Here is a 27,841-nt window from a genome sequence, read left to right on the forward strand (position 1 = left end):
CAGACTGGTTCCAGGAAAAGAAGGTTGGCTTAAGAGGTACAGACCAGGCTCATGAGAGTTCATTTTTTATTTGGCCCTCGCCTACTTCAAGTGCTTCAGCCATTTTTTGTTTGTAGGTCAGCGTCAAACTTCTCAAGCAGATCTTAAGACATGAACACAGGGAAGAGTGGTGATGTGCACATCTCCTATCCCATGCTCTGGGCCTAATTGCTCTAAAGAATGACATACTTTGTCAAATCCTGTTTGATTTGACTCTCTTGATTCAGCCTATTTTCCACCACAAGAAAGGGAAGGTGAGCCACTTGATTTGCATAGCTCTTGGAGGCAAAAATTTTCAGAAAAATTAGTGCCTTGACATGGTAATTTTTATATGCATGTGGATGTCTTGTCAGCCCATGGTCATTCTACAGAGATAGCATTTCCCTGAATGGCTAGGTAATGCCTATGTGCACAGAGTGTATGAAGTGCTTTTGGTTTCTGATAAGATGAAATGCCCTTAAAATAAACCCTGGTCCCACAGATATCAAGAGCAAAATTCCCAGTGATATCTGTGGTGTCAGAGTATTACAAAATTTGACCTCCTAGAAATGACTGAAGTCTGGACAGGACAAGTTTTTCTAGACTGCTAAAACTTTTCTCTACAGAAAAATCCTTTTTCTTAGCTTTGTATGCTGTGAAAACACCTTCTGCTTTAGAAATGCCTTCCCATGGTGAGCAGGTCAAGAATGAATCATAACCACACATTTGATAAGAGAATCTACAGCTTTATGGGATGAGACCATAATGCTCTTTTTGGGCATCATGGGGTCTCATAGAAAAATCCTGAAGCATTCATCTGAAAAGATTAGGGAGAAACCCAATTCCAGATCTGGGATTCAGCTACCCTGCTGTTTTTCCAGATCTGGGATTTAGCTACTCTGCTGTTTTTCCATGGTTCGAATTTCAAGTCTGGATTGGCATCCAAATAGAGGCAAACCATCCTTATTTCCCTATAGAAAATCTGAAATTGCAGGCTGGCATTTCCCTGACCTCTGAATTGTTCCTGGTGCTGTGTTTTGTGGCATCAGCCCATCTCACCAGCAGCATTAGGTCAAAGGATACCCAGAGGCCTCCCTGTCAATGACAAAGGAGTTATGCTTTCTTCCTGGACATACCATTCCTGCTAAGCTCTGAAATGAAGCTGGCCCAGGAGAATTGCTCAGACATGCAGGTCATGGGCAGGCCAAAGTATGTAATCTTGAGTGAGTCAGCCTCAGAACCTCTGTGAGACTGACATTTGAGGATGGAGAGGAAAGCAGGCCATCAGTGCGGGTGTCAGTAACACTTGTCTGTGTGCACATCTAAGTGAATCTGTGGGTGAAATTCTTGGTGTTGGGTGAGAAATGTACTGCTGTGCTTGGCAGGCAATGCAAGTAGGTGGACTGGTCCTCAGAGTGAGAGGAAAGGGTAAAGGCATGTTCAGACTTGAAAAGTGCCATCACAGAGACTGGACTAGATTTCATATGATTCCATTGATTTCTGTGCTATGCAGCTGTGGTGCCTGTAGCCATATTTAATCCAAGGTTTTCTTCTTCCTCTAGGAGAGGAGTGGAAAAGAACCATAGCTAGCTTTGGAGCTGTGCTGTGGCTGATGTTCAGCTGGTGGCCTCTGCACCAAGTTTCTCACTGAAGTATGACTGGCAGGTGCTTGATACCCACTGCCCAGTGCTGCATGGGATTTGCTTGTGTGAGGGGAAATGGTTCACTCTGGGCCATGCAGGGTAGCACCAACAGGAATTATAGGAAAACTTGTACACGAGAAGGAAAGAGAACCAAAACTGGCTGCCTGAATCTAAAAAAAGTGTATTTCTTAGGAAATACATTAGTAGCAGTTAACAACAGGATCAAGATTAGTCGTATGGGCAAAGGGCGGTAATGGGACAGTTTCTACTACAAATTTTCCTGCAGCTGTTGGACAGATCAAAAAAGACCTTCACCATTCATTCCTGGGAACAACAACATGGAGTCCAGCTTCTTGTCTTGATTATAGCAGTGTGAATCAGAAGCGAGTTTGTTGAAGTCAGTGCAGTTTTCCTGACATAGTAAAACAGAGGATGAAAACACATAAATCCGTCAGCCAGGAAAAGAAGATGAACATAAGCTAAAATGACTGAAGCTAGAGGCAGTAAGAATTCAATTCCTTCCCACAGCACTATTCAGCTGACCTTAACCTTTACAGGTGGACTGGTCCTCAGAGTGGGAGGAAAGGGTAAAGGCAAGTTCAGACTTGAAAAGTGCCACCACAGGGACTGGACTAGATTTCATATGACTTACAGAGAATCACTGTGTGAGCTTTCTAGCTGGTCATATTGGTTATTTCTTTTCCCACTGTTGTGCATGGCAAGGCTGGCTGGACAGTGCAGCCCAGAACAGAACAATGTTTTCAGAGAGCACCCAGGAGCGAGCCCAGGACAGCAAACACCTCTGGTTCTGCTTCGATGCGCAATGTATTATGTCTACTGCAAAGAGAGGGTTTGGGATGCTTGTAGGATCTTTCTGATACATATGAAAAAGGTGATATCTTCTCCACCACAAAATATACGCTGTCCTAGCCTGCAGCTTTGCCTAATTTCCCATTAGCTAGGAGACTTGCATGTAAGGCGTCTGCTTTTAATCCTTTGCCTGCAGGAGGAGTTGGTGATGGGGCTTGGAGGACATGCAAAGATACAAAAATCCCTACTTGCTCTCCATTTCTGGTCTCCACTTCTTCCTCTTGTCAGATTAGGAAATGTCTATTTCAGGTATATTTTCCAGTTTTAATGGAGAATATCTGATAGTATTTTCTCACTGACTGCATTCATTTTAGAGAGCAGTCTTATAATTTTGTCATTCACTGTGGCCTTCTGTTCCCTCTAGTGGTAGCTGGGCTCTGTGTAAGCCATAGCTATATAGGGAGTTTGTTTTGGGTCTGAGCCTTCTTTCAAGATCTAGTTTACCCTCAGTCTTCGTTGTTCACTACAGATATTCACTAGGAGGGCTAGAAGACATTTGATCCAAGCTCTGGAGTTTGGATATAGTCCTTCTGCAGGCCTGCACTTCTCAGGACCTGGTGTGTCAAGAACCAATCCACCAGCAGGTGCCCCAGAAACCCATTGGTTTCTCAGCACAGTAGTCATAGGATCTCTCATACCTGGACTTGTACTATCTGAAGGGCCATATGGATGCTCAGCCACAAGCAGGATACTGCCAAACAAAAAGTGCAATGTACAACAGAAAAGCATGTGGATCATGGGATTGGGTGTGCTTGAGCCATGATCTTCACCTCACCACGTGGATATGCTCCTTTCAGGGGTTGAGGAGCCTGCTGTTGCCTTGGTGACTGGAGCTGGCGCTATTAGTACAACCAGGAGAGCCTAATTCAGCATAGTCCAGAGGATTAAAAACGAGTTCTTGCAGCACAGCACAAGAAGGGGTGATTTCAAGGATGACGTGAGGCAGATATCGTATTTTGTGTCATGTTTAGCCAACACAGAGGTGCTGGGTTGAGACAGTTGGCTGCTTATCATTCCCCTTGCACTGCAAGGGAATGTTCTTTCTCATGTTCCAGAAGCCCTTTGCCTTTGAAAGGCAAGAACTTCACTAGGGACTCCCTGTTCTCTATTAGCAGTACCATTAACAGATGGTAGTTTCTCCAGCTCTTGCAATGGAAACGAAACCTCTGTCTAAAGGAAAAGCAGTAAAAATGTTGTATTAGTCCACGACAAAAGCACAGGAGTATGTGCTAGCACCATCTAGCCAGCATCCCCATCATTGCAGCACCAGCTACCTCTTCCTCCACTTTTTTCCGTCTTTGAGCTCTATGCAAGGAGTTGTCCTCTGTTTTCAGCTACAACTCTTATTTACTGCCTTGAATCCTTTGTCCTTCAGCTTTGTTGCACTTGCCTCTCCCCCATTTCTCATCATCTTTCATGAAGAGGCTGCTAACTTGCAGGCAAAGCCATTGGCTATGTCCCAGTACTTGGGAGTGAGGAGGAGATGTTCTTGTGGTATCCCAAACCTCAGACCCTCTGACAAGGGTGAAGCCAGAGTATTCCTGCATTCTGCTACGGTATGTGCCTGAAATAATGTGAAAATTACTACAGGACATGCACTGAAGCAGCTACTGGAGAAGATCTACCTTGACACAAGGCACAGTCCATCAGTCCTAAAAGCAGGGAGCTGTGAAGTCACCTTTGCTACCTGCTGTCTCAAGGTGTGGTAGCCCCAGGTATGGGTCAGCTGGACCCAGCTGTCTCATTTCAAGACCAAAGCAGTAGGGGAAGGGCCAGATCATCAGCAATTAATTACCTGAGGCAAGTAATCCCCATAGATGAGGCAGTGCTGTGGGGCCAGCCGTCCTTGCACACTATATAAGCAGTGCTTTGTTTCATGCCATGGAGCCTGTCCTGGCAGCCCAGTCTGTCTTGAAGCTCATCTCCTGACCTCCTTTTTCGGGGTATGCTGTGGCTGGGTGGTGACATGGAGGAAGTACAGCGGCGTGTGAGTGAGGGCAGGATATCCCTGCAAGCCCTCAGTCTTCGTCCCCAGCGTGTGAAGGTCGCTGGCTCCTGGGTAAATTTCCATCGGATGCGGCATTCTCCCGTTGCGACTCAGCATTTCTGACACCCGACTGCAGCTTCTCTTTCTCATTTGATCATTTTCTTGGTAAGGGGAACTAACAGCCGTTACTAGAGTGATTTGGCCACTGTCCAACAGTGTGTATATTACTCACACATTTCCCTGCTAGCAAAAGGGTTTTCTTTTTTCACTGTCTGGTTGCAGCCTCTTTCTATCTTCATCATTAGATAGCTCAGAAGGTCAGTGCTAAAAGAGAAATCTCAGAGGCTTTTTTTACAACCCAGAGTAAGGGAGGGCTGGTGCGGGGGGAGAGGGAAAGGGTGAGAAAGAAGGGAGGGTATGCCCAGCTGAGTTAGTTCTTCACTAGGATTGTCTCTGGTACAGCTGAAAACACGATCCTGGAAAATGTAATATTTATAGAAACCATACTGCCCCAGCTGGGTAAATCTCAAGGTCGTCTGATGATCACTGCAAAATGAATGGCCAGTTACTGCTGCTGTTGCTCTAGCATCATGAGACTGTAAGACCTTTAATTCAGCACTGAAATCTGCATACAAAATGGGATCCTACTCCCTCTCCCTAACAACCATCTATGCTGAAACTGCATTAAGGAAGAAATAGCAGTGAGGCAACCCAAAATGCCTGCATGGACTTTTTTTTTTTTTTTTTTCCTGTGAGAACATTAAGCTATTAACTAATTCCCTGGGAGGCAGAGGTCTGCAATTCATTTCACATATAGGGCATCTCAGGAGTTTGCCTGAACAAGCAAAGGACCAAGTGCTGGCCTGAAACCAGTTCTTTCATTTTTGAGCCCTTTTCATCCCTTGAGGAAATTTGCACGGACATGCTGGATGCCGAAGTCCCCAGAGAGAAAAGAAGAGCAGGGGATTTGTGTTTTCATTACATCTATTATATTCCTGTACAAAGACAAGTCCTGACTTCATCACCAGATGGACATGATCCTCCTACTGCCTCACGCCTGCAAAAGTACTACTGTCAAAGACATTTGTGGTAATGGGAAAAGGCTAGAGCAAGGTCATGACTGCAGCTATTTCACTCTGGTCCAAACAACTGTCCAGGTCTAAAGAGTGAGGGGTCTCCGCTGGAGAGAGTCGAGTCAAGGAGGCACTGTACTGAGGCAGGTACCAGCTTCTGAAAGTTTAAAAGGCTCTCTCCTTCTCACATATTGAAGACAAACTAAATGTGACCTCCAGACCATCTTCCTGAATTGTCTTTCCTGAGCACAGAGCAACATCTTCCCTAATTTTTTCTGTTTCTGAAATATTTTCTCCAACGAAGGTGCTAGCAAGAGCCTTTACATTTTGTGTATGGGGTTAACAGTGTAAATTAGGGTAAATATTCATCTCTTCAAACATTTATTCCGCTGTGAACCAAAATACTTGATTGCAGTAGCAGCACTTTAACCAACACAGTGCAATGCAAAGCAGTAATAAAAAAAAAAAAATGACTGTGCCACAATGATCTGTAATGAATGTAAGGATAATAGTGTGGCAACTGCAACAGGGATCATGCAAAGCGTACAGCAAAGGTGCACACTCACAAGAGCACATCCCATGAAAGGGACATCTTTGCTGTTGCACGACCTTGAGTCAGATTGAGGTAGGCCAAGCAAATACGTGTGCCAAGATGTACTGGAGCATGTTCTTTGAAAGGTGTGCTCACTCAAGTGAGGTTGTAGGACTTCTGTAAGCACCTCCCAGGTCCTCAGCCCCACAGTGCCCCAGGGATCCATTTTCTCCCGGGGAACTGGAAGATGATCTGCTTGTCTCTAGACTAGAGACAAGGCACTAGAAATAGTGCCTGCCCATTAGACTGCATTGCAGGTGGGTTCAAATCTGGTATATACTCTCCTAGCGAGGGATCCTTTCGGATGTAGAGGTCATGAGTAGGTATCTGACCAGGAATACGCATCCCAAGGGAAGGAGCAGGAAAGCAATGGAAGACTTAACAGTTTTGAACACAGTGGCTAACAACCTGAACCTGAGCCAAGTTGGATGGCTCATTAAACTCAGGTGACAGGTTTTTGTGGGTCAAGGGGAAATGGGTAAGGAAAAATGCTGCAGCTGAAGACTGAATGTGAACATGCAGCATTTTACATAAAGCTGTACAAATATGAAAGGGAGATATAGGGAAGACAGTTTGAAGCATTTGACCTCCAAATTCCAAGATCAAACCTCCCTGCTCTAGGAAGCAAAAATTATATATGGGTTTCAAGGTGGGTGCCATTGGAAAAGCAGTGGTTGCTTGCCTCTCTGAAGAGCAGAGGCTATGAAGGATATGAATTCCTAGCCTAGGATGGTCTGTCTTGCTAGGACTTGTGTGAAATTGAATCCACCCTAGAGGATTCATACCAGAAAGGCTGCAGCTAATACACATGACATTCTCAAGGATTAGAAAGATGATTTTTCATGGGCCAGATTACTTTAGAGACATTGGCACTGCCATATCAAAGTGAATCCTGTATCCATCCGGGGTGCAAATGACAAATATGAAAGCACCGCTGGGGTATGAAATGTAGAGACATCTTACTTTCATGGGATGAGATGCTTGAATGCATCAGTGGGAGAGAAGCCTTTATGTACACTGTTTGTCTTAATGAACTTTAAAAGTTTAAGGCAGTCTCCCAGTCTTGTGTTCAACGTTGTCTTAGCCATATACTGGAGAACATAAGGTTGGCTTTTACTTAGTGAGGCCCAGCTCAAAGAGGCAAAATATGCATGATGCATCCAAAGTAAGGCTCCTTTATCAACTCTACACTATTTCTAGACAGAGGTTTTAACTTTTCTTTGAATGCTTTCAAAAGGAAAACACCTTGCCCTGACCTGCCTTGATGACTAATGAAATGCTGAGACAGTTGATGTATTCAGGTGGCCTCACAGAGGTGTCTGGTAAACAAGAAAGACAAAGCTGTAGCTCAAACACTGTGGAAGCCTTTGTCTTTTTTTTTTTTTTCTCCTGTGGAAGGAGAACTGTAATGTAATCATTAAATCATTATTATGCTTATGCCCCAACACATGTAATGGAAGCATTAGCAAAATTCTCTTCTTAGGTCTTGTCCCTTGTGTGTAGCACCAACTCCATATTAATTTTCTCCTAATGAATATGGGAGCAAGAATAAGTTAATACATTTTTAACAGTGGGACAACTGTACCCAACAGTGCCAAGGGGGCCCTACAGAGAGTGTACAGGTTAGGGGCATGTCAGGTAAGAGGAATGTAATCTATTCATTCACTCCCTCTAACACTGTTTCGTGCCTTTTAAATTATAAAAAATCACAAGAATCTCCTCCTGCTATGCACATTTTTGAAAGACCTCCAAGCAGAATGACCTCCTTCTCTGTTCCCTTGGTGAGAAGACACCTTTCTGCCTACAGGGAAAGGAAGCAAATAATAGCATCTGCTAGTCCAGGGGGCATCTTTCAGCTGTGGAAGCTTACAGGTTTTGCCTGGTATTTTCCCTCTTCCTAAAGCACATGTTAATGATTTTGACCTTTCTAGTAATTTGATTCCAAAAACAGTGTCGCAGCAGCTGAGCCCTAAGCTGTCATTTGGTAGAGAAGATTATTATCACTCTGAAATCAAAGCAAAAGGCTGCTTGTTCAAGCCTGTGTGGAGATCCCCTCACGTATGGAGATCCTCCTCTCTCATCTTTCTGTGTCCTCAGCTCTGGGCCTGCTGTTAAGGAGTTCCAGTCTGGTTGGCCAATGTAAGGATAGATATGCTGCCAATTCTTTGCAACTGTTTAGTATACAAAAGCTCTATGAGAGCCAAGTTGGTTGAATATGGGATAATACCAAAGGAATCCTTGTACGCAGGAACCTAAGATGTGCTGGGTGTGGGAGGGTGTATAAGCATTTGTTTGTGCAATAATTGAAATAGGCTATTTGCAGGTAGACCAGAAAGTGCTCTTTGCTTGCCTTAAGCAGACACTGGCTCGTGCAAAAGTTCTCCTTCCAAATCTGTGTTCCCTTGGCTCCTCCCACAGTGTGAATAATCCCTAACATTTCTGTGACTCAGTGGATTCGCTATGGAAATGATGGCAATATTTTCAGAGTCACAGTCTAATACCTGAGCCCCGACAGGATTCTTGCCCCCACATCTCTGGCATTTTGCATAGTTATGTAACGCCTCTTACTCATGGCACCAAAATCACTGTAGTGTCCTTGTAGTGAGGAACTAGTGAAATTTGGAGTAAAATCCAAACCTCCCTTTTGCTCCCTCTTAAAAACCTTTTCATTCATGTTGGAGTTTGCAGTATTTTTTAAAATGAGATTTGCAGATAGCTTGCTCTGTTGGTGGGAACAAGAAGGTCACAGCTTTATTTTAAACTTCTTCCTTTTGCATTGCAAAATCCAAGTCACTGTATAGAAAGAAAATCTGATTAGCTGCTTCAGGAGACTAACATGAGCATCTGCCTTCAGCTTGTCTGTTTCATCCCCTCTTCTCCTGGTCCCCTACCTAATGTTCCCCAAAGTCTTAAAAAGAACAGTAGTTGGAAGAGTGGGTGTGCAAAAAAAGAGACAGAAGTAATCTCATCCATAAAACCCGCTAAGCCCGTGGCTTGTGTTTCTTATATCACCTAAATATAAAGCTGCTGCCCTCAGAAAACTGATAATAAAAATCATCTGGGAGGCTCACTCTTCAGTACAGAACATTGTCTGTCCTCAATGCAGTTTCTGGTTGCTCCTTTATGAAAGGTGTCCTTTCTGCTGTGCATAATAGAGGGGGTTCTCTCAGGTTAGGTGGAGCAGCATTAACAGCCATGTGCAGAGGCCACAGAGCCTTGTCATGAGGCAGCTGCACTGGGGAATGGTCACAAGAGAACTATCCAAGTATTTCTGTATCAGAGAGGCTATTTTTCCTGGCTAACTGAAAGGTAGGGATAAATCACCTTGCAGTGAGTTCACATTTATGAATACAAACAAGATTTTTAAAAGGTAGGCATGCATGTCTTCTATGTCTGCACCATCTGCCTTCTCTGAGCCATAATTACCTTTTCTGAGAAGTTGTATCAGCCACTGCTGCTGTCTGTAATAATCACAGTAGCAGTGACTTCTCTGTTTGTAGATTCATAGAGCCATGGTCTCCCATAGCAAAAGCTATCTCCCTGAAGGCTACAGACTTGAAAGCAGACCCACCTGCAGGCTGCCTGTCAGCAGCTGTAGAGCAGGCAGAGAAGCCAGGGCCAAAAAAGCAGTCATGCATTGCAAAGCCACAGTCAGGCTCTGTTTCACAGGAGAAGAAACTGAGACAGATGGAGGGCAAGTGATTTTCTCAAAGTGATATGAGTAATATCGCTGGCAATGCCCAGTCTTGAAACTAATCCTGGCTTAGGCCAGGTTCTGTGAAATGTGCAGTAAACTGGGCAGCAACATCCCTGGGCTTCTTCCTTTTGCCCCAGGGAGACTCGCTGCAGACATCTGTCACAGCTAGCACTGTGAGTGCATCACTGTGTTGGCTCTGATCCAACAGTACTGCTGGGGGACCTTCCCCTGTCTTTCTCCTCAGGGTGTCTGTGGTCAGCAAGTAGTTGATTCTTCACACAGTAGGCACTCTTTCTTAAATTAAAATAATCCTTTCTGGGTTTTAGTCCTGTTCAGCTCAGTCTTCCCGTTTTGGGCACATGATGTAGTTGGGTGACAGAATTATTTATAGGTAACACCTGGCAGGAGCAGAGACACTGTCATGTAAAGAGTCAGTAGGAATGAAATAAAGGCTTTGTTGATTGCTGATGCTCCACAAATAGGCTGCACTGAGAGCCAGCACACCTTGTATTTCTCCTCTGCTCCTTGTCCCTTTTGTATCCCCTCCCAATCCACTTCAATCTGCAATTTCCACTTCTTTTCTCCCCATCCTTTGCTCCCTACAGTAGCTTCCTCAGGAGAGCATTAAGCTCAGGTGCTCCATGCCCTGGTTGTACCAAAGTTTCAATAGGTCATAGGCAAAAGTTGACCTTTGCTTTCAGTCAGATGTTTTGGAGTGTGATGGATCACAACTCTCCCCAATCTCTCTAACTGTGAACTGAGGTGCACCAATTTGCCTCCTTCCTAGACCTCAGAGCAACTCTTTTCTGCCCAGTTTCATCTTTTTATTTGTTTCAGTCTAAGCATCTGCAAGACCCTTGTCTCTGACTAAAGCGCTTTCTCCCCATGAGCCCCATTTTGGACTTTGACCTTCCTCCTAGTCCTCTAGCTTGGCCAGGCCCTGAGCTTGAGGAGACTGGTCAGATAGGCAGTCCAGTCTGCACAGAGAGTGAGGGCTGAGAAGGAGAGACACAGTGGAAATCATCCCAAACAATGCTTTTAGCAGCAGTTTAGTTACCCATGATGTGATGTGTAACCACCCTGGACCACATCTAATCTGCCAGTTCTTCTTATCTTTCAGGAAAAATGGTGGGGTGGAAAAGAGCCAAACAGATTAGCTTGTGTTGGGGCTATGAGTTTTGTGACTCATATAGCCCTTTTATGGTTCCCATGGCTATGTCAGGCTAACCCATGACTCATTGCCTTTTCTAGTTATTCAGACTTTGCCTAGCTGTCCATCCTCCTAGGAACCAGCTAGTTTCCTGAAAACTAATGCTCCATGCTGACTGCCATTTCAACCCAGTATCTTTGACAATCCTAGGACACTTACTTGCTGTTTGGTATGCTTGGGTCCGGCCAAGATAAACTAGGAGACTTTCTCATTCTTCTTTGAACGGCATAACCCTCTTTGCACTGATTAGCTTTTAGGCCAAAGTATTTGAATGCTCTAGGTGATGTGCTTCACTTTTAAAAAGAGGAAGACAGAGAAGAGCCCAAATATACACACAGAAACTACCAAATTATGGAAACCAAAAAGGTTTCTAAAGTTCTCTTTTCAGACAGATGACTTGTAATCAGTGTTACTGGTCTATTGCTCACGTCTCCTGAAAAGATATTTAGAAGGAAGAGGGAGTTGCACATTTCTGGAGCTAGATATTGGAAAGGATAAGTAGCTCCATCTCATAGTAACACTAGTCAGTCAGGCGTGTGCTGTGTGTCACTCAGTGGAGGAGTGCCTGCTCTGCTGCACAGCATCTCTGCTGTCACTGACAGCTTCAGACCTGTATTCCTCATTTAACTTCCCGCTGTGACTCTCCTCTGCACCCTCCATCCTCTAGTATCAGACTACTCCCTGCTTCTGGATCATCCTCTTTCTTGACTGTGCTATGGGTTTTGTGCCTCTATGCCTTTGCAGTTTTACATGCTGACCACTTCCACACTTTTAATCTCCTTTATTTCTTTCCTGCCCTTTTCCTCTCCTGCTGTTTTCAGCATTATAATAGTATTTGGCACTTCTTTGAGAAACATTTTTAAGCCATAATCATGTTTTCTTCAGGTTTTTATAGTTTCAGCCATTTCACAATGCCAATGGGGAAAAGTGAAACTAAGCACACTTGGTGATCAACGCAGAAAATATTCATGTCAAAATCAGAAGCACACTTCAAGGTATCTCAGTGTCATGCATGGCTCTGGCTCCCTTGCAGAGTATTAACACTACACTCTGCTCCATGCCACTTATGGGGTGGCAGTTCCTGCCATCACAGATCAGCCAATGGAATGGGCTGTGCCAGCCCCTCTGTAATCTGCTCCGGAACAAAGTCAGCCAGGAAGCCAGGCTGGTGAGCTTTGGAGAGGTAGGTGGAGTCATTCCATCACCAGCCCAGTTTTGGGGGTAACAACAAGAAGCTGGCTACATAAGAATATTCCAGATCTTTTCCAGGTGTTTGAAATGAGCCTGAAAGCCACAGATTAGGCAAGAGGGAAGGATGTGATAAAGTGGATAGATGTTTTCTTTGCCCCTTCTGACCTGTATGACACTATTGTCACCTGATGCTTTGCTTTCAGAGCAAGAGCAGGCCCTGTGTCAGCATCAACACAGAGGTGAGTGTAACTCATCTACCTGGAAATACATACTTTAATTTATTGTGGGGGGCGAGCCAGAGGGGAATAAAACAAAACATTTCTCGTATATAGGGAGGGTGGTCTATGTGTCTGTCATGTATTGTTCCTCCTTGAACCAAACTGTTGAATGGCTGTCAGCACACTGAAGTCTTTTATATATAGTGGAAGGCCAACCTAAACTTTCCTCCTCTGGTCTGAATAATCTGACTGATCTCACCATTCCTGCTGAACAATGGAAAATTGCCTGAATATTTAAACATGTATTGTTCTTGGGGAAACAAAATGTTCAGCTAGTTTGGTTGCCTTAGCAACATCCACTTCTAAAAATACAAAAGAGACAATCTAGAAAATAAGTGAACGTGTAGAACAGGCGAGGAGAGAAAAATGCTTCTTTCTCCCTGACCCAAAGCAACTCGGTCATGGGCATGAGACTCTTTCATTTAAATCTCAGTGAAGGATTTAGGGTGTATCTTCACACACTTGTCTAACAAGTTTCATTTTTAATAGTTTAGAATGTGGCTAATATTAAACCTAGGAAAGCCGCTGTGACATCTCTTTTACATTGGTTCCAAACTGATTTTGTCAATGTCCTTTAGAGTGCTATAGCCCAGAAAGCACAGGTTGCACAAGAAGTAAGCAACAGTTTGCTGTATGTGGGGGGGCAAGAGGTCTAAAGCTGTAAAGATTAATTAAGAATGATTAAAGGCCAACCTGAGATACACCTTGTGAAGGCAAGTAGAAGAAACAACAGATGATTCCTTTGTGACATGATGTGGAAGGGACATGTTCATGCTTGGGGAAAGTAACAAGGGGATCATAGGTGTGACCCACATACAACATGAATTAAATGAGTTAACACTCCCAATTTTCAGTAATTCCGACAAAGGAGAATACAGGGCAAGCACTGTGTTTGTAGAAAAGGAAGTGACTGCATGCAGGATGAAACAGGAGCGTAAGCATTTTGATCAGCTCCAGTCACAGGGACCAGAATATCTCAGAATATTGAGATAGCTGGCGTATGAGATGGCAAATCTTACAGGGCGGATTTTTAATTAATCTGTCAAGTTGGTGGTGGCACTGTCTGACTGCAAAATAACAGATGCAGTACTTCTGTTATCTCTAAGAAAAGGAAAAGGGTGTAATCTAGGGAAATGCAGACCCATTCTCCTGACCACCACAGTGCCTACAGCTTTAAAGCCAATCTGTAGGAGGGAATAATAAAAAAACACATAGGCAAATGAACAGTGATGTACAAAGCAATAGTAGTTTGTCAAAGGCAGAGCATGCCAGAATAACTCGATATTTCTCTTTAATAAGACAACTATTTTGGATCGGGGGAATGATAGACATCTTATCTGTCCAGACTACAATAAAGTAGTTGACACAGTGACATATTTGTAATTAATAGCTAAAATAGAAGTTATGGAAAAGTTAGAAGGTAGGTAAAGAGCTGGCTGATGGGGAGACAAATGCAGTTTGTACAGAAAGGGAAAGTATCGGTTTGGAAGAATGGAATTCAGTAGCTAACTTTCTTAGTACCTTAGCTTTAATATGCAGAAATGTATCAGAATCTGTAACAGCAACACTGTTGTGGCTCAAGAGCTGGAAGTGCCAGAGAAGGACAAAAGCTTGCACTTACTAATACATTACACTGTCATCACAGAGTGACTGTGAGCCCCAACATGTTGTAAAGACAAATAGTATCCTGCAACATATCCAGACAGAGGAGGAAAAGTCAATAGTGGTATGTAGGACTCAGGAGAAATCTCATCTGAAAAATGGCATGCAATCCTTGTTGCCTACTTCCCAAAAATATGAGATCCAATGGGAACAGGTGAAGAGCGAGCACATGATAGCAGGACCAGGGAGATTCCAAGCCTATGTGGAGAAACTAAGAGTGACTGGCTTTTAGAATCAGCAAAATGAAGGATGAGAGAGCCTGGATTTCCTCTCTATAAATGTATCTGAGTGTAAAAATCAGAAGAGGAAGTTATTAAAGCTAAAGGACATCCCAAGGACAACAGGCTATAAAATGACCATAAAGGAATTTACCCTTGAAATTAAAAGAAAGCTTCTAGCCATCTGAGCAATTAGGTTCAGGAACAGTCTCTAATGGGAGAGGCAAGGAAAGAGGCCAGATGCTTTAAAAAGATTTCACTCAAATGAAAGACATTTCGTTCTGTGGCTTCCTGTGATAGCATGCAGTGACTGAAAGGTTTCCAGGGCCCTATTTGCCTAATCACGAATCAGTTTTTGACAGCATCCATATCCAAGAGGTCTCCACTTTATCTAAATTAAAGTCTATGCTTTCAGCCACACCAGTACAACTCAAGGTTCAAAACAATGATTCACTGGAAAACACATAGTGGGAAGAGAATGACAGCAGGGAAATGAAAATACTATTTCAGCAGAAAGCCCTTATCCTTCCCTGGTACTGAGGGATGTGAGATAACACCACATTTACAAATTGGGAATACAGCCCTGCAATGCTGATGCCAACAGATGAGCCAAAAGAGCTTCCTAAAAGTATAGCAATTGCATACACTGTGTACAGATTCATCATGAGACAAGCAGAAACATATTCAACTCCTTTCCTGTCTCTTTCTGTTTGCTTTCTTCCATGAACTCTGACTTTTCTGAGACTGTTGAAAGCTTTCTTTTTTATCTGGATGTTGTTCAGACTGGTTTTTTCCACTTACAAGGTGGTTGCCATTTTGTATTTATAATCCCCAGGATATTTTGTGACAGTTCCTCTCACAGAAACTTTTCACAGAAGAGAAATTGGTGTTCAAACTGATGTAATGAGTTGCCTAAAGTTGTTTGTGAAGTCTGTAATAGAACAAATTGTCTACTAAATCCCTACTCCCTGTGTAACCCTAAAACCAGCATCTCTGCTAGCTTTCTTCTGTGTTTCATTTTCCCCTTCCATTTTAGTCTGCTTCTGTCAAGCTCCTGCATGTCCTCTTCACTCTCTTCTTCTTGCCAGCTGAAGAACATGGCTCAGATGCCCTGCTGCAGCCTCTGCCCTCTGATTTCTCATGATTTTCCATTTGCTCCATCCATCACTCTCAAAGCTGTCACAGTTGTAGATCACCACAGCAACAGCACAGGCGTGGCTAGGATGAACATAGAAGAAATGAGTTATTATGACTCCATCTGAGGCAATATACATGTAAAAATGGGAAGAGGGCTTTGGAAGAGCGCTGGGCAGGCTTTTTTGATTTATGCAGTGGATAGAAGCTGATATGATACACTTGCAAGGTCTTGTTCGTCTAGGGTAAAACTCATGCAATTAGTTCCCACCTTGTGGTCCTTTCAGCAGGTGGCTTTTGCTCTGTGTTTTTTCTGCAGCATTACAACCTCTATCTCCCCTTTGCCACCCTTGCATGCCAGGCACAGCTGGTGAGTGTAATCTGTGATCCAGTGAAGACTATCTGGAGAAACAGGAGTGCCACAGAGCAGGACACAAACCTCTCATGCTGTCAAGTGAGTCAATGGGCCACAGGCAACTCCACCGATATAAGTGCATGGAAGAGAAAAAAGAGTTGCCAGAGAAGAAAGCAGTCTTCGGAATTGAAATTTATGTGCAGCGTGGAAAGCGTCCATCAATGCTGCTGCAGGCCTTCTGGTGAGCAGGCCTGTGGAAACCTGGTGGTTTAGGTATGGAGATTTTCACTGAACTATCAGAACTTTTTTATGTTTAGGTTGTGATGAGAATGAAGATCTTTCTCATAATATGTGTGTCTTTCCAAGTAGGGAGTCTCAAAAACAACTATGATATTGTGAAAATTATATCTGACTGTACAGATAGTTACAGAGATTCTTGCCTTTCACAATCTTCCTGTCACTGTCCCATTTATATGGATATAACTTTTGGTATAATTGCAGCAATTGCTTGCAATTAAAATTATTTAGTTACATATAAACCTTTTCAGTGCTGTTAAGTATTTTGAGAAATTATTAATCTTAATGAACCAGAGCTTCAAATGAATCAAGTTAATATTTGCCTCAGAAAAGTGTGAGGGCAAGGTGACATGAGCTAACATTTTACCCAGCTAACTCTTATCCTGCAAAAAGATTAAAACATACCCAAGGATAATGTTATTAAAAGGAGTTTAGGGTTTGTGCTACCTGGGCCACTGGTATATGTCCCTTGGAGACTGCTATGGTGGCCAGAGATTTAGATGTGCTCTATCCTACCTGTTTCTAAATAACAAGAGAAACAAGAGACATAAAGCTGGGTCTTTCATGTCAGTGCTTATGAACTTGCTGTCAGGGACGACAGGTGCTCGGTAAGACATTAAAGGTTTTCTACAAAGTACTGTAAAAATACACACCTAAAGAAAATACACACCTACATTCCTGCTTGCAAGCAACAACAAAAATGAGAGGGAGGGGAAAAAAAGCTATTTAATTCATATAAACAGGAGGAAAAAATAAAGGTATATGCAATTTTTTTGTGTAATGTTTAGTTGACTGTAAAGGAAAAGCAGTGAGCTGTATCTTTTTCTTTTTTTTTTTTTTAATAGAGACTGGATGGCTAAGAAACACTGCTGCACTCTGCCTCAGTACAATCCTTTTGATCAGCTTTCTGCCTGCTTTGAACCACAGACTCTCTGACAAGACTCAGGCCACAGTTCTGTCCCACTCTACCCCTCTTCCCCCCATCGTCTTTTCCAACTAAGGAGCTTACACACTGCTGAAGACTTCAGGGCTCAGATCTCGCTATCTCCACTACTGCACTTCAGTCTTGCCCCCTGGAGAGTTATCACTTTTGTTATTGCCAAGATAATTAAAGGGAAGCCAACTTCATATATCAGCTGCTCCTTTGCAAAGCTTCATGCATGGCTTTTCGCTTGTTCAGGGAGATTCCTCTTCCCCATTAGCTGAATGACTGATGTGAGTTCGTTCCCTTTTCTCTGAGGCATCACATCGTGATAACAGCATGAGATTATAACCCTGTGGTCCAGTGGTCAAAACCAATGTTCCTGTGATGTGATCTTCTTCTTGTATTCCTGCTTGGCCTCTGTCGTCAGGCTGTCTAACTGTCATATCCCCTTCTCTGTCAGTGATTTTCAGCTGCTTGTTTCCTGCTACCCCTTCTTTGCCCCATGATTAAAGTATCTGTGGGAGTTACTGGCTCTGGGACTGTCATCACAGGCTTCAATAAGTATGTGGTGATGTGGCAATGCACCACCTTGCAGTATGGGGATACAGCATAAGAAACAGACAGGGGAAAAAGTGGTGAACTAAACTCCAGCAAAGGTTGTGTCTGCTCAGGGACATGGTGGCAGGCAGCAACAACATCTGTGTGTGTTTGTAATTTTATATGGCTCCTCTGTGGTGGTCTCCTACACTGCATTCCACCAGGTGGGAGAATCTGCAAGGGTAAAAGTCAATCTCAGAGGCGAGACTCTAGAACTTCTCTCTTTCAATTATGAAACCTACCCAGCTGTCACCAGCTTTTTGCTTGTAGCTTTGGTTGCAACTGATCTGTTCCTAAAACTAGGGGCAGATGTGACTAAGACAATAATAATGTCTTTACTCCTCTTCCCTCTGTAAGAAGGAAAAATGGTCTCAGCTTGGAGGTGGGGATCCAACTGGACAAGGTGAGGAGCAGAGTGAGGCTCCCTGTTGAAGAAAGTCTGTCTTGCTCTGTGGATACTTCTGGTCTCTCACTTTTAGAAAATGTCCTGAGCCCAGGAATATCTCTGCAGATAGACACTAATTAGACTCTTAATATCCTTTAGGCTGGAAAAGACTTTTGGGATCATCAAGACCAACCATTAACCTAACACTACCAAGTTTAACACTAAATCATGTCCCTAAGTGCTACATCTACATGTCTTTTAAACACCTTCAGGGATGGTGACTCAAACACTTCCCTGGTAAGCCTGTTCCAATACTTGACAACCCTTTTCTTGAAGAGATTTTTCCTAATATCCAATCTAAACCTCCCCAGGCACAACTTGAGGCTATTTCCTCTTGTCCTATTGCTTGTTACTTTGGAGAAGAGGCAAACTCCCACCTCACTACAGCCTCTTTTCAGATAGTTTTAGAGAGTGATATGGTCTCCCCTGAGTCTCCTTTTCTCCAGGCTAAACCACTCCAGCTCCATCAGCCATTCCTCATAGGACTTGTGTTCCAGACCATTCACCAGCTTCTTTGCCCTTCTCTGGACATCCTCCAGCACCTCAGTGTTCTTCTTGAAGTGAAGAGCCCAAAACTGAACACAGGATTCGAGGTGCAGTCTCACCAGTGCTGATGACAGGGGGATGATTCCTGCTCTAGTCCTGTTGGCCACATTATTTCTGATAGAACTTCCCCAGGTTTTCAAAGGTTTTGAAGATGGAGTGTATGATATGAGTACAAGTTTGTGCTTTCTAGCCAGCAGTTTTTCTCATGAACAGGTCTAGATGGCATACAAGTACACAGCAGTACCATACATGCACCATACTGTGACTATGAGCAAAAACAGTTCCTGCAGGCTTACAAGCACAGCATATCTCCCCAGCCAAACCCAGAGTCCAGGGAAGCCTTTCTCTGTCTTGGATTTCAATGAAGCCAGAATTTTGCCCCCACATCAACTTCCATCAGAATAATCTTTTTTAATCCTCCACACTACTCTTTAGCCACCGTGCATCCCAAACCATCTGTCTGACCAGTTCCTTCCTCCCATTTAAATTGCTGTCCGTCTTCTGCAAAGAATCACTTAACCACAGCTTTTTCATTCTGTGATTATTTTAGGTATCCATAACACCTTTTGTAACCTGTCTGGTTATGTCAGCCTAGACCATGTCTCTGTGTTTATTGCAATTCCTCTCCCAGATTGTGTCCCAATGATTTTCTTTCCTCTCCATTTCCCCTGTAGTAAGATTCCAGGTTTCTGAGGGGAACCTATCTAGAGGAACTCCAACCAGCAGGATTGGGTTTACCAGAAAGTTCGGACTCACATCTACCTCTCAAGGGGGAGTGCCCCCACTATTCCTTGATGCCCCAGCTGATGTCTATGGGAATGACCATGAGTGCCCACAGAAGCATCCCACAGTGCCATCCCACCCAACCCTTTGCCTTCTTTCCAGAAAATCTGGCTGGATCACAGACCTGCAGTGGGCACCAAGAAAAGCTGCCCCGAAGGTTGCCTTTAAAGCTGTGAACTGATGATGTTGTCAGCACATAGTGTTCATTCCCAAGTCATGAAGTTTATTCTGGGACCACTTGAGAGTTTCAAAGCTCTCCCCTTGCCAGGAAAATATCTGTGCTGTTGAGCTCTCCTTCAGATTCTCTCCACATGCCATAAAGGAAATGTTCAGAAACCTAATCTGAGGGGGATCGGGCTGTGAGTTCTCCTTGTCTGCGTCAACTTCATGAGGCACGAAATCTGAGGGTGCTGTAGGAATCAGGTAGCCTTTGTAATGCACACCAGCTGTGTCATGTGCCTCCAGCAGGGAGGCAAGCTCTCATGTGTTCCTATTGCTTCAGACTTCACTCTTGCTGGTACCCTGCTCACTTAGAAGGACCCTATCACCTATAGACTGCTGCTAAGTGAGCAAATAGGAATGACATGTTCTTCCCTTGGCGTAAGAGTGAGAGATGAAGGATGGTCTTGTGACTGAGACATTGAGCTGTGACTCAGGAAAAAGTTTCTGTTCTCATCTCTGTTGCTCAATTCTTGTGTGACCTTGACAAGTCACAGTTACTGTCTCAGTTCCTGTCTTTGATCTGGGGAAGGTAACGCTTTCTTGCTCCTTTGTCTACCCTGTGTCAGTGCTTCACTTTTTATACCACAGACTGCCCTCCACAGTATCTTCGTGTGTCATCTAGTACAGCTAGTTAGCCCTTAATTCTAGGTGAGCCTTTAGGTGCTATTATGATATCCCTAAGCAGGAACAGGAGTGGAGCCTAGTGCATGCGTGGGCCATGCACTGATCCTGACAGCTGCTTGCTGGTCCTGTTCTATTGGTGCATTTTGACTCAGCAGAGGCTATCACAGTCCCTTGAGCATGAACCCCTTGGTCTGAGCTACAAATAACTACCACAGCCTCAAAAAGATAAACACCAGGTGCTAAACATTCACTGTCAGATGCTGCATTGTAAGTGAAGGCAGATAGTTAACCTACTTTGTGTACCTCATCCAGGATGTCAAGATGTGCTCTCAGTTCTGCTGACACAGATCTGAGGAGATAAGCTAAATCAAGCTACATAACCCTCATGACAGAGGACGTATGTGCCATCATTTGGAAGGCCACAGAAGTGCCAAATGCCTGACAGTATTTGGAAAGGAGATGACGGTAGCAAAGCAATGTCTATTTTGGAAATTATATATAAAATTCCTATAATTGTATGGGGGGGGGTCTAAAAAAAGGAAGCCACTCCTGCAAGACAGGCAGCACACAGAAATCAGGTAGGAGATGAAGGGAAAATATGTGCCTGTGCAGAAGAGAGACATTTCTTCAGTAGGACATACCTATTGGTAGGCTCTTTTTGGGCCATATGATCCCAAGTTAAATCAGCTATTGAGAGTGACTTATGTTGTCAGAAATCAACAGGAAGGTAAAGCCCTGTATAAATGAGTACCAGAAAAAAAAATAGTTTAAGGATGTGATTCTGTAAGATCTTGTTTCAGGATCAAAAGCTGGGTCAGCTCTTCTACATCCTGAACAGAACAAGAGTTATGGGATGGAATAAGGTGAACTGGGAGGGGAAAACTAAAGGGAGAACAATAGAGAAAGATCTAGTGAAGAAAATGAATAGAAATAAGGAATAGGGATGAGAAGGTTTGAGACAATGGGGGGAAGGAATGAAGTAAGTAAGTTAGTTAGGGAAAGGAAAAGATTAAAAAAACTGAGAGGAGCTGAAAAGACAGATTTTTAGTGGCCTCTGGTGATGCTTTTGTTGAGCCAGCTGTACCCTGAAGCATGCCTTGAAAGACGTATCTGTGGCCCACCTGGTAGGCCTTGGAGAGGAATATCTTATATATTCCTCTTACCTTTTGATCTAGATGGGGGGGAGGATATTCCTAAGGCTCAGTTTTTTCTTTAGGATCCCTGAGCACCAGGGCAAGCTAAAACCAAATGCTTTTCCCAAACATGCTTATAAAGAGTAACATTTTTTCAATGCTCTGAATTCCTTAAACTCCTGTCTCTGATTTGAATAATCCCTACAAAACTATGTGACTTCAGGTATATCTAACAGCAAAGGCAGATTTAGGGAATGAAACAGCTTTACAGAGAACAGCTTTACAGGCTCTTCCTGTTGTTTTTATAGGCCAGTTTGAAACTCACTGCTGGCTTAGATCTAGTGTGACGTTATCTTTGTTTCAGTTTTCTCCTAGGCCAGCCAGTTGCTGATTCTTCCAACTCAGAATATGCTCTGTGTGTGTGTGATTCCTCAAGAGCTGTGGCAATTATCTTCAGATTTCCTTAATTTAATGCGAGTTTCTCAGTAATTAGAGGTCCTATGTCAGAGTTATGGGCTTAACCAAAGGTCGACTTTCCTTTTATTGAGTTAGTGTGTGCTTTCCTGATGGCTTCTGAGAAGAGCTTTAGAATGTGAAAGTTAGAGATTTGAAAGCCAGGGGGGTAAAATTTAAATAATTCCATCTTTTGGAAAAATAGTTTTACATGAATACAATCCTTACTAGTTGCCTAATTTGTGATTTTTAAAAAGATTGTGTTTTTCAGAGATTCAGAAAAGGGAAAATGAGATGGTAGCCAGTGTATTTGTGTAATAAAATTTCTGCAGGATTTTAAGATAGTTGAGGCAAGAAATGTGCAATACAAACTCTCAGGTTGATTTATTTCAGTGTATTTTCTTCCCAAAAGCTTTTCACTTTGAAACAGAGTGGCCAAAACCAGTGAAAAACTTCACAAAAGTAACTCACTAATGACAGTGAAGATGAGGGCTTCTTAGCATCAGGCAATCTGCATAGATAAAAACTCTTCTGTTTCCTGAATGAATCACAATGGGATTGCACCTGTGCCCTGGTATTTCCATCAGCACACCTCCAGCTTTTAAAGAAGCCTTAAAATGTGGTAGCATGCTGTGACAATGTGTCAGAAATTGTGCTGCCCAGTCCCAGGAGTCACCTTTGCCTCTGATTCCAGCAGAGGCCCCTGGTAACGTGCAGCAACATTGCTTCACACATACAGGTGTTTTGCTTGACCTTCCAGGCAAGCAGCAATGTCCAACTCAAGTTAATCTTTGGCTGCTGTAGCAAAACCTTAAAATAGTTCATGACTAAATTAGCAACTTCTATTTACTGTTGCTTTTACTACAGCACAATTCATTAATAACCCATAAGAGCCTTCACTGTGAAAGCACCCCACTGGCTGTTGGGAGCTACACCACAGATTATAGAAATACAATTGCAGAACAATAACCATGCACATAGCTTGAGTCCTGGCTCTATCCACCATGCCTGACATATCCAGCCTGTAAATCTAGACAGCATCTAGGAACTTCCATGGTCTCAGTCCCCCCAAGCCCCCAGGAGCAGCCAGCCAGTGTCTTCTCACCTGCCTGCAACCTGCCAGCAGCCCAGGGCCATTGTCCTGTCGATGCTACAGTGCTCAGTCATGAGCCCTCGGACAGGAGTGAAGTGCTGTCGGCCAGGGGGTTGCTCGGTAGTGGAGGCATGGAGCTAGGACATGGCACTTGGCCCAGCAGAGTCTTTCTTATTTTTGCTAACACAGACTTAGCTGCCCTTGACACAAGGGCAAGTTGACTGCTGTGTTACTATTTCTCCTGCGTGTAGGTTCTCAAAGGCTCCTCTTCCGCTTCCATCTGGTTCCGGATAGGAACATACCAGCCTCTGAATGCAAGGCTGATGAAACCTGGTCCTTCCTTGCAACATGAAGTGTATGGTAATATAATCAATAGAAGGGACTGCCCAGAATAGCAGGGGTGCAAAAATAGTATGTCCTCTGCGTATGCTTTCCCTGTGGCACTCTCCTGTTCCACAATATAGGCAAGGCAGTGGTCTCTCTTGTTTCATTGCTTGTGCATAGATCACTGTAGATGGTCAGGCACCATGTCAAATACTCCCCATCTGCCAAGAACCCAGAGTCTGTGGCTCCTGTGCAGTCTGCAAAACTAGAAGTTAAACCCGCTGGGCAACAAAAATAGATGCAGTTGCTCAGCTAGAAGACTAGACCCACTACCAAGGAAGAAATGAAAGATTACAGAAATTAAAAGCATTTATCTTAAAAGCCCATTGGACAGAATTCCCCAGGTTATTTGGCACCACGCGCAGTCTCCATCACAACAGCACCTACACAAGCTGTAATCAGGACCATGTGGTCACACTGGTGGCTTCTTTCCACATCTCACTGGCTGCAGTGCAGTAATAACAACACCTCTTGCATTTCATGTTTTCTGCAGCCTTAGGATCACCAGCAGAAAACAAAATGGTGTAAAGAGGCTCTATCACTGTGACAAAGCTGATTTATGACCTAAAGGTAATATCAGGACAGATCTAAATAATAATTTTGGTATGTGCTTGACTCAAGCCCTGCAACCATATACACTGCTTCCCTGCTGGTGCTAATCTGGGCCCATTCTGGCATTTTTCTGGCTCCCCTTGGTGTACTTGAGGGCTGCCACCACAGAGAGTATAGGAGTGTCCTGAAAAAAGAGGGAGGAGTGCATCTATTCAAGCCCAGAGAGAAGGACGCAGAAACAACACTCGACGAGAATACAGAAGTCCCAGTAAAGAGAGAGAAAGCATAAAGAAATTAGCAGTTTTATGGTATAGGGCTGAAGCTCTTGGAACCAAGGATTTATGATGTCTCACCAATTATGAGAAGGACGAACTTTTTATCTCATTTAATTGTTTCTAAATACATGGTATATTATGACAAGACTCTCTTGGCAGTGGATTTGTATGAATAATGTGGCTGTACTCTACCCAAGTAAATTATATTTTGTTCTTAAACATTCCCAAATGGTGTTTGTGCAATTCTGGAGTCTCAAAATGCTACCTGCCTGGCACAAGTTTGGATGCGGCAATCAAAAGGAAGTGATTCACGCTGGAAGACAGGAAACCCTCTTCAGGACTGCAAGAATGTGGAGATTCCAGGGCTGAAGAAACTTCACCCACTGTGGGTCTGTAGCTGCTTCTTGGTTGACAGCAGCTGTTAGATATTGCATGACATCATGACAGACCAAATTGCTTCAGGAAAAAGAAAACTGTCAAGCAGATGCTGCTAGGACATTCATGGTGGGAGGAAGTACTAGGAATTTTTATTTAGGTACATCATTTCCAATAGTGACACTCCAGAAAAGGCATCTTTAAAGAGCTGGTCTGTTGTTGCTTTTACGGTGCATCGAAAGCATCTTTGGAAGTGTAAGACTGCAGGATACCATGTGAGAGCATTGGATCAACCTTTGAGCAGGGTTTTCTTCAAGGTCTCCCATCCAAATACTAACAAGTGAAACTCAATAAGAATGAACAAGCAAGACCACAGAAAAATGGAATAAATAAGTAAGTATTATTTCAAGTCAGTGAGATAATAACTAAATGAAACATGACAAGCTCTTTATTTCTAAAAACTTAGTCAGAGAAACCAGCTACCAGGCAGCAAACACCTCATAAGCTGAGTATCTCTAGAAAGGGAAACACAATATAAAAGTGGTTTGTAACTAATTAAACTGGAATTTTTTATTTTTTGTTTTCAATTTAAGGTTCTTTCACTGCTAACAGGAAAAACAGAGAGGATGCTGTGGCAACTTGAAGCTTCTGGTGTGACTAAGGTAATTAAAGCGGCCCATATGGATTTCAGACCACCCACCTACCCACCCCAGCCCTTAGTCAAGTCAAAACAAAGCATTACATTTTTGAAGAGTTGCAGCTATGGAAAAAATACAGGTCTCTAAAAGGCTTGTTATTAGACACTGCCAAGATAGTTTTGTGATGATCATTTCTGTTAATTTGGCAGCATAAATATCAGAGTTTTTATTATAGTGCATAATGTGAGGTGGAGACTCTTTGGCAGGTATTCCTCTTCAGGGCTTGTCTCTCAGGCGTAGGAGATGCAGGTGGCAGGGCATGGTGGCATCTTCTCAGAGTTGCCAGTTTTCACACATTCATCTCAGTGAGCCAGACTGTCCTCTCTACAATGTGATAAACTGGGAATAATCCCATAGAAATCACTGGTATAGAGCCAGCGTGAGGTCATCACTAGGAATGTGAGGTCACAGGCATCTTTTCCATATAGAGTAGCAACAGACAGTCTGTTCCCAGACAGCTGAGTTTCTATGGGTATACAAAAGAATCCGTGGCCTCTGGCCAGGACTACTGCTCCTGCACATTACAGATGGTCCACTGTGAAATTTTTTAACCTGAGTGATCTAAGAGCCTAATTGCCATCTACATGCAAGATTGGACTCCTAAGAAATTTGTGCCATGACTACAGTTAGGAGATCTACAGCTGCTAGATTTCTTGTTTTGGAAGCAGTGCTTTTATCATATCCCCAAAGATGGTACTTTCCCCAAATGTGGCTTGTTGGCTGAAGTGCCCAGTGAGGGTCAGCCAGTGCTGTCCTTGGAGCCTGATGCAGGCCATGTGGGACATCTTTGCAGAGCATTCCTGGAGGCTGTTGCAATACTCGGTAGTGGGATTGTTGTGCCAAATTCTCCTGGCTTTATCTTCCACAGGCCTTCTTTCAGTATAACAGCACCTGTGGTTTTCTGCCCCTGAAGGTCTTGAGGTCCCAGTACACCTCTGTCCTCACACTTCTATTTGGGCACATCATCCTTTTACCTTCTACTCTTATGGGATTCCTCTTTCATTAGCCAGAAACTTTTGAATAGGATGAGCTCTAAGACACAATCTACATCACACTGGGTTTGGGTTTTTTTTCATGCCCAAGTATGACAAAACTACATGAGGAGTTGAGCATTTCAAGGATACACTGTTAGGAGTGATTAGTTTAAAAAAAAAAAAAAAAAAAGAAAAGAGACAATAGAAATGTTAGGTTCATACCAGGAATCAAGAAAAGTTATTGGTTTTTATTTCTAAATATTTTCTGTAATCATCTGGGGGAGATGCATGGAGGTGTTTTCCTGTCTTTGGAATTTCTCAGCTTCACATTATCCTTGTTGTCCTAGCTGTCACCTTGCAGCAACAAAGTAGGGAAGATTGATAAGGTAAGTCCCAGCTGAAAAGCAAAGGAATGTGGCAGGAAGTGTTGCTCTGGTTGCTGTGGAGTAAGGTGGCTGTGGCTCACTCATCTCTCCTGGGGCTAACAAAGAGCTGGCGGGAGCAGATGCCTTCAAGCTCATCCCAAGTCGTTTACTGCCCACCTGCTTTCAGCATTTGTCCCACCCAAGCTCAACCTCGAGGCTGTGAAAAGGAGTCCTCAGCAGATGGAGGCAATAGTAGTGCCATTTCTAGGGCCGGCGTTAAAGGATCAGAGCACATGGGAGCAGTTTTGAGCTATTGGGACTGGATTTGCTGTCTGCCTGTTCCAAAATAATTTATAGCACTGAAAATCAGTGTAATTCTCTCCCTGTTAAGAGGAAAGTTTAGCATCCTCCACAGACAGACATGTCTTCGAAACCTGATGCAATGCATTCCAGCTTCTCATGACAGAGAAAACACAAGCCCATTCAAGGATCACGGAAGGACACAATTTTAGATCTTTTCTGCTAAGAAGTGTTATTAAGAGTGGAGCTTTTTAATTCCATAATTTCACTTGTACATACACACTCAGAGATGAATATTAAGACATAGATAATGACTCAGAAATGTCAGACAGAGCAGAGCAAAGTCTACAGTGCAAGAGCAGAGGGAGAGAATAGCTGCAGCAAGTACAGCTCAAAGTCAGCTTTGTGGAGGAGAAGCAAAAGGGCTGTAGGCTTTGAAAGCCAGTGGCTCCTGGGTGTAACTTGTGCCTGCTTTTATGAAGTGGTACTGTAGGGAAGAATCCTGCACATTGTGACAATATTTCATGACAGCGAGTTTTGGGAAGTTCTCCAATACTGTGACAAGCCAAATCTCAAGAACTGTGATAGATGAATCTCCAAGTGTTGGAAATTATGTGGTTTGTCTACACAAAGAATTTGCAGTGGCTTTAAATATCCTGATGGAGTTAAAACTCTGTGATATTTCCTTTACTGTGAATGAACATTATATTTGTATAAAGGTGTATGATGCCAATACAACCATTTCAGTATGGGGGGGGGGGGGAAGAGACAGAACACACTTCCAACTGAAATAGTTGTGCCTGTAGAAGAAAAAAAATGGCTTAGAACTACTTAAGCAGAATATGTTGATCATACCAACTAGCTCCAAAAAG

The 27,841-nt window shown here is 43.4% G+C and overlaps 3 long non-coding RNA genes across 8 annotated transcripts in view; 2 read left to right on the forward strand and 1 right to left on the reverse strand.

The window, feature by feature from the left end:
- The window catches only part of LOC135409161 (uncharacterized), a 29,107-nt gene extending 5,953 nt beyond the window's left edge, over positions 1 to 23,154 (reverse strand). The window contains exons 1-4 of one of the 2 annotated variants that reach the window (XR_010428037.1): positions 23,059 to 23,154; positions 21,009 to 21,102; positions 4,327 to 15,657; positions 1,826 to 2,073 (exon numbers count right to left, since the gene is read on the reverse strand). This is a non-coding gene — a long non-coding RNA (uncharacterized LOC135409161). Of the gene's footprint in view, positions 1 to 1,825; positions 2,074 to 4,326; positions 15,658 to 21,008; positions 21,103 to 23,058 lie in introns of those variants that run through there. The other variant, XR_010428038.1, reaches the window with a different exon arrangement.
- LOC135409162 (uncharacterized) overlaps positions 1 to 27,841 on the forward strand; it is a 275,200-nt gene that overhangs the window by 170,839 nt on the left and 76,520 nt on the right. The gene's annotated exons all lie outside the window — the stretch shown is intronic.
- On the forward strand, positions 4,595 to 27,728 carry LOC135409164 (uncharacterized). Its single transcript, XR_010428046.1, has 4 exons — positions 4,595 to 4,683; positions 15,935 to 16,201; positions 17,071 to 25,025; positions 25,226 to 27,728. It is a non-coding gene; the product is annotated as an uncharacterized LOC135409164 (long non-coding RNA).

The sequence above is a fragment of the Pseudopipra pipra genome, chromosome 2 (genome assembly GCF_036250125.1).
Source record: "Pseudopipra pipra isolate bDixPip1 chromosome 2, bDixPip1.hap1, whole genome shotgun sequence".
In the NCBI taxonomy this organism is placed as follows: Eukaryota; Metazoa; Chordata; class Aves; order Passeriformes; family Pipridae; genus Pseudopipra; species Pseudopipra pipra.